The sequence below is a fragment of the Cebus imitator genome, unplaced genomic scaffold, assembly GCF_001604975.1.
Source record: "Cebus imitator isolate Cc_AM_T3 unplaced genomic scaffold, Cebus_imitator-1.0 Scaffold135, whole genome shotgun sequence".
NCBI classification, from domain to species: domain Eukaryota; kingdom Metazoa; phylum Chordata; class Mammalia; order Primates; family Cebidae; genus Cebus; species Cebus imitator.
In genome coordinates this window covers 501,080-507,605 of record NW_016107450.1, presented here as the reverse complement: position 1 = coordinate 507,605, position 6,526 = coordinate 501,080, and positions in this window count along the sequence as shown.

Below are 6,526 nucleotides of genomic sequence, written 5' to 3'. Positions count from 1 at the left end.
AAGTTTCAGAACTGGAAATAATTTTAGAAGTTAATAAATATACTTTTTCATTTCTTCAGACTGTACATTTCCAGTGACAATGACCTCTCTGCTCTCCAATATAAAGTAACTGTCCCAGGTAAGAAGATGGCTTGAGCCCAGGAGCTGGAGACCAGTCTGCACAACACAGAAAGACCCCATGTCTTCAAAGAATTTAAAAAATTTAGCCAGGAGTGGTGGCACACGCCTATAGTCTCAGCTACTCAGGAGGCTGAGGCAAGAGGATCACATGAGCCCAGGTGGTCAAGGCTGCAGTGAGCTGTGATGACAGCATTGTACTCCAGCCTGGGCAACACAGCAAGACCTTGTTTCTGAAGGAGAAGCTAATAAACAAAACAAATAAATCAATAAAGTAGCTGTAAAGTGGCTGCCCACTCTCTGCTTGAACAACTTTGGGGACAGAAGCGTCCAAGTTGCTCTTTTCTTTGATTGGCTTATTACAACGTTCTGCCTTATATTATATCTGTAGTTTCTTCCCCTTAGCTCTAGTTTTCTCTGTTGTCAAGTCTATCTCTTCTTACATGGGAATGTTTGGGGCCTGCGGGTTCACAGCCTGTACAACAGGGCACTGTGTCCAGATGGGCCCCAAGCTTGGTTTATGCTCTTTTGTTGCCATCTTGAAATTCTTTTTTGTCTGTTTTTGAGATAGAGTTTCACTCTTGTTGCCCAGGCTGGAGTGCAATGGCACAATTTCAACTCACCGCAACCTCCGCCTCCCAGGTTCAAGTGATTATCCTGCCTCAGCCTCCCAAGTAGGTGAGATTACAGGGATGCGCCACCATGTCCAGCTTAATTTTTGTATTTTTAGTAGAGACGGGGTTTCTCCATGTCAGTCAGGCTGTTCTAGAACTCCCGACCTCAGGTGATCCACCTGGCTCAGCCTCTAAAAGTGCTGGGATTACAGGCGTGAGCCACCACACCCAGCTATTCCATTTTGAAATACTGTACTTAATACTTTTTGAACAAGGGGACCCACTTTTTCAGTTTGCATTAGGCCCCACAAATTATGTAGTCAGTCCTGAAAATATTTCAAATAACTTTTATGTCAAACCTCCCCATTCCTGTAGACTTTTTTTTTTTTTTTTTTTTTTTGAGACAGGGTCTCGCTTTGTCACCCAGGCTGGAGCACACATTGATGTGATCTTGGCCCACTGCAACCTCCGCCTCCCAGGTTCAAGCAATTCTTGTGCCTCAGCCTCCCACGTAGCTGGGATTACAAGCGCCTACCACCACACCCAGATAATTTTGGTATTTTTAATAGAGACGGGTTTTGCCATGATGGCCAGGATGGTCTCGAATTCTTGGCCTCAAATAATCTGCCCACCTCAGCCTCCCAAAGTGCTGGGATTACAGGCCTGAGCCACCGCACCTAGCCAGCACACACACACATATACATATGAACCTCATCTGATAGTTTGAGATAACAGATGTAAAAGCATGTTGAACAGTAAAAGTCCTGTAAGAATGCAAGGGGGCTGGGCATGCCACCACCGCCGATGTAGACATCCTTTGGACCATCCTGGTTGTTCTCTGACTGTTCCCACAACTCACTAAAGACTCTAGATATGACTGAGTCAGTGTGGAGTACAGAAATACCTCAAACGCCTTTGCTCTAAAAGTTCCTTGTATATATGTTTTTAGTACTAGATAATATTTATCCACTGTTTACTATGTGGCAGGCATTTATGTTAAATACGTTATATGTGTTATTTAGTCCTCACCACAATCTTTCTAGTTAAGAAACAGATTTATCCAGTTTACAGATCAGTAAACTGTGGCTTTGAGAGGTTACATCATTTGTAAGCTCATACAGTCAATAGGTGGCAGAAAGAAACCCAAACCTAGGTTTGACTGACTCTTTTACACTATATTCTACTATGGCTTCTCTCAAATTATTAGGGGTATTCACACTATTTGGGGAGAATAAAGGCAACACGCATTGAGCTACTTACCAGTGCTGATTTTACTGTCAATTACTTTTGATCTAGGGTGATTCAGCAGGAAAGGTATTTTTGGATGCTGACTGAGTTTCTCCCACACAGCCATTGCCTTTTCCAGGGTTATGTGCTCGATCCGGTTCCTTCCTGAGGATTCCCCTCCTCCTAGGCTTAGCCTCTTTCTAATAGCTGCTGTAAGAAACTATCACAAACTTAGTGTCTTAAAAACAATACAAGTTGGCCGGACGCGGTGGCTCACACCTGTAATCCCAGCACTTTGGGAGGCTGAGGCAGGAGAATCACGAGGTCAAGAGATCAAGACCATCCTGGCCAACATGGTGAAACCCTGTCTCTACTAAAAAATACAAAAATTAGCTGGGCATGGTGGTGCGTACCTGTAGTCCCAGCTACTTGGGAGGTTGAGGCAGGAGAATTGTTTGAACTTGGGAGGCGGAGGTTGCAGTGAGCCAAGATTGCACCACTGCACTCCAGCCTGGGTGACAGTGAGACGCCGCCCCACCCCACAAAAAAAAAGTTTATTATCTTACAGTTCTGCAGGTCAGAAATCTGAAATGGGGAGGCACAGTGGCTTCCACCGTAATCTCAGCACTTTGGGAGGCTGAGGTAGGTGGATCACCTGAGGTCAGGAGTTCGAGACCAGCCTGGCCAACATGGCAGAAGCCCATCTCTACAAAAAATTCAAAAATTAGCCAGGCAGGGTGGTGGGCACCTGTAATCCCAGCTCCTCAGGAGGCTGAGGCAGGAGAGTCCCTTGAAATCAGGAGATGGAGGTTGTAGTGAGCCAAGATTGCCCCACCGCACACTCCAGCCTGGGCAACTAGGTGAGACTATGTCTCCAAAAAAAAAAGAAGTCTGAAATGGGCCTCAAAGGGTTAACATCAAGGTGCTGGCACAGAGGCTTTCCTTCTGGAGGCTCTGGAAAGAATGTATTCCTTGACCTTTCCATCTTTTCTAGAGGCCACCTGCCTTCTGTGGCTCGATGCCACTTCACTCCAGCCTGTGCTACTGTCACCACATCCTCTCTGACTCTCCTCCTTCCCACTTGTAAGAACCCTGTGATTACCCTGACCCATCTGGGTAATCCACAGTAATCTCTTGACCTCACAATCAGAGGATGATCAACCTTCATTCCATCTGCAACCATAATTCCCTCTTGCATTTAACATAACATGTTCTCAGGTTCCAGGGATCAGAATGTGAACCTTTATTCTATGGACCATTATTCTGTCCAAAACAATCTCCCTGCTCAGCCCCTACAGACACACACATGCCCAGTTCCTCCTGTGCCCTGGATTTTAGGGCCTTCCCCACCCCACTCACCTATTATGGTGGCAGTCTGATTGTTCTATATTCATTCAACAAACATTTATAGAGCACCTATTATGTCCAAAGCATTTTGCGAGGGGCAAGAGATACCAAGAAAAAGAACACAGTCCTGCTTTGAAGGACCTCACATTTCAGTGGAGCTGACGGAAAAATCATGAAACACAAAAAAACATGGGACATACTAGGGTGGGGTAAAGAGAACCCAGGAAATGAAGGGGCACTGAGGACTTGGGGTCTGGGGAGAGCAGGGATATACAAAGATGTATATCATTGCTTGTATTGCTATCACAGATCCACCAATTCAATGTAGTGGGCATCATCATTGAAAAAGAGGGCCTGTGATCTGAGTGGGCTCAGGATTTTCCAAAACGTCAAGTGCCAGAAGTGATGGCAGGCAGAGCTGGGCTGCTCAGACACCGCAAAGGGCAGGGACACACTGACTTCCTGAAAACCTGGCTGTAGCACGGGTCAGGGCAGCCAGCAAGAGCTCCTCATTACCGTGGTGAGGAGACCCTTGCCAAATGGAAAAAGCTATTTACAGTGTTGAAAGGGAAAGGACTTATCCCAGTGGGTAATCTTCTCATTTCCCCAGGCTGAACCTGACCTAAATCAAACTTCTATTTTCAAAGCTGAAAGGGGAAAAATTGCTACATATCCAAAGATGGAGTTCAGTTCCACTGTGTCACAAATGTGGAGTCTGAGGAAAGAGCCAGCACCCTGTAAGCATGTGTGTTTTATGTTTGTTTTAGACACTGTATCAGCCCAGGACCCTGGATATGCCTAGTGACCCACCTGTGCTCCAAGCTGTGCTCTCTGTGTCATCTCCTACCTGATAGCCTCTGTGTAACCCTTATCATAACAAACACAGAAGTGACCATCTGATTCTGTATGTTCCTGGACACAGACATTTCACAGGAACTGTGGGGCACTCATTTCCAGCTCTGTACTGAACTCTACTGTCTCCTTTCAGAAACACAAGCAAATACATAATACTATACACACACACGCACACACACAGTCGTCCTCTCCATCTGAAGATTCAACCAACCATGGATCAAAAACATCGCGGCTGGGCGCAGTGGCTCACACCTGTAATCTCAGCACTTTGAGAGGCTGGGGTGGGTGGATCACCTGAGGTCAGGAGTTCAAGACCAGCCTGGTCAACATGGTGAAACGCTGTCTCTACTAAAAATACAAAAAATTAGCTGGGTGTGTTGGCAGATGCCTGTAATCCCAGCTACTTGGGAGGCTGAGGCAGGAGAGTCACTTGAACCCAAGAGGTGGAGGTTACAGTGAGCTGAGATCTCACCACTGCACTCCAGCCTGGGCAACAAGAGCAAAACTCTGTCTCAGAACAAACAAAACATTCTGGAAAATAAAAGCAAAACAAAACAAAACCCCCCTAAAACAGAAAACACTACAACAATAAAAAATAACAAATGTTTTGAACAGTACAATATAACTATTTACAAAGCATTTACGTCGTGCTAGGTATTACGGCAGTCTGGAGATGATTTAAAGTATATGGGAGCATGTGTGTGGGGTAAATGCAAACACTATGCCATTTAATATCAGGACCTTTGGCTTCCATAGATTTTGGTATCTGAGGGAATCCTGAATCAATCTCCCTCGGATACTGAAGGACAGTTGTATATACTTTTCATTTTCTTAGTCTCCCTAGTTATGAAAAATCAGGCTCTCTTATTTAAAAACACACACACACACTTTCACAAACATACCCCAGAAATTTCCTTTTATAATAGCTCTCATGCACAAAAAGCGTAGAGAAGACTGAATTCATGTAAAATCAGGTGACTTGGTGAAATAACTAGTGTTTTATACAGGGCTTTAGAGTTGGCCGAAGGTTTTCCTGGCCATTGAATTTTGCTCCTTGTAACAACCTTGTGGAATAGCAGTCTTTGATGGGGGTCCAGTAAGCACTAGGTACCTGTAAAATCCAGAGTCCTCTTCTGAGAATGCTGACTGAATGGGGACTTTTCATTTTTTACTATGTTTGATAAAATCACTTCCGTTCTTGGTCTACAGATAATGAAACTGAGGATCAGTTGTACTCCTTGCTTTTCTGCTTTTAGTCCCTATCTGCTCGGTAGTTATCAGCCTCCGCCAGAACACCTCTGTGACATGCGCATCACTTCCAAGGCAACCTCCATCTTCAGTGTGAGTTGGTTCTGACTGACAGCCAGACAGAGAAGTTTAAAGATTCTCCTAGTGCTTCTGCAAGAGAACTACAGAAAGGAAAACACCTTTCAAGGGGTTTGGTGTGGGTCCATTACGGGTTCTGTATATTGGAAATGACAAACCAACCCAATCAGATCCTTTCTGCTGGACAATATGAATGACAGGTGGTCTCAGAAAAGGTAGATCATTGAATCTAATGTTTTTCCGCTCAAAATAGTGCACAAGACCTATCGTTTATCTCAATCGCAGGAATATGAGGCCTTGGAGTTACTCTGTAACTAAAGAAAACATGGTATTGCCTCTTCGTAATTAGCCTCCATTAATAAGGGGAATATAATATAAAGGCCTAATTATTATGCCTATTCTAAAGGTGAGGAGGTGGAGTCTCAGAGACATTAAGCAATCCACAAGGTCTCCTGGCTAGGAAGTAGCACCTACCTTCGATAACCTTGGTTACAGATTTTCATTAATAAAAAAAACTAAAGAGAAAAACTTTTTAAAAATGTGTTGACTTCAGATAATAAAAACAAAAAGCCGGGCCGGGCGCGGTGGCTCAAGCCTGTAATCCCAGCACTTTGGGAGGCCAAGGCGGGTGGATCACGAGGTCAAGAGATCGAGACCATCCTGGTCAACATGGTGAAACCCCGTCTCTACTAAAAAAACAAAAAATTAGCTGGGCATGGTGGTGCGTGCCTGTAATCCCAGCTACTGAGGAGGCTGAGGCAGGAGAATTGCCTGAATCCAGGAGGCGGAGGTTGCGGTGAGCTGAGATCGCGCCATTGCACTCCAACCTGGGTAACATGAGTGAAACTCCATCTCAAAAAAAAATAAAAAATAAAAAAAAATAAAAACAAAAAGCTATGCCACAATTTGGATGAATCTCCAGGGAGTTATTCTACATTGAAAAAAAGCCAATTCCAAAATGTTACATATCATATAATTTTATATATTTTTTGTTTGTGTTTTTGTTTTCAAGACAGAGTCTCCCTCTGTCGCCCAGGCTG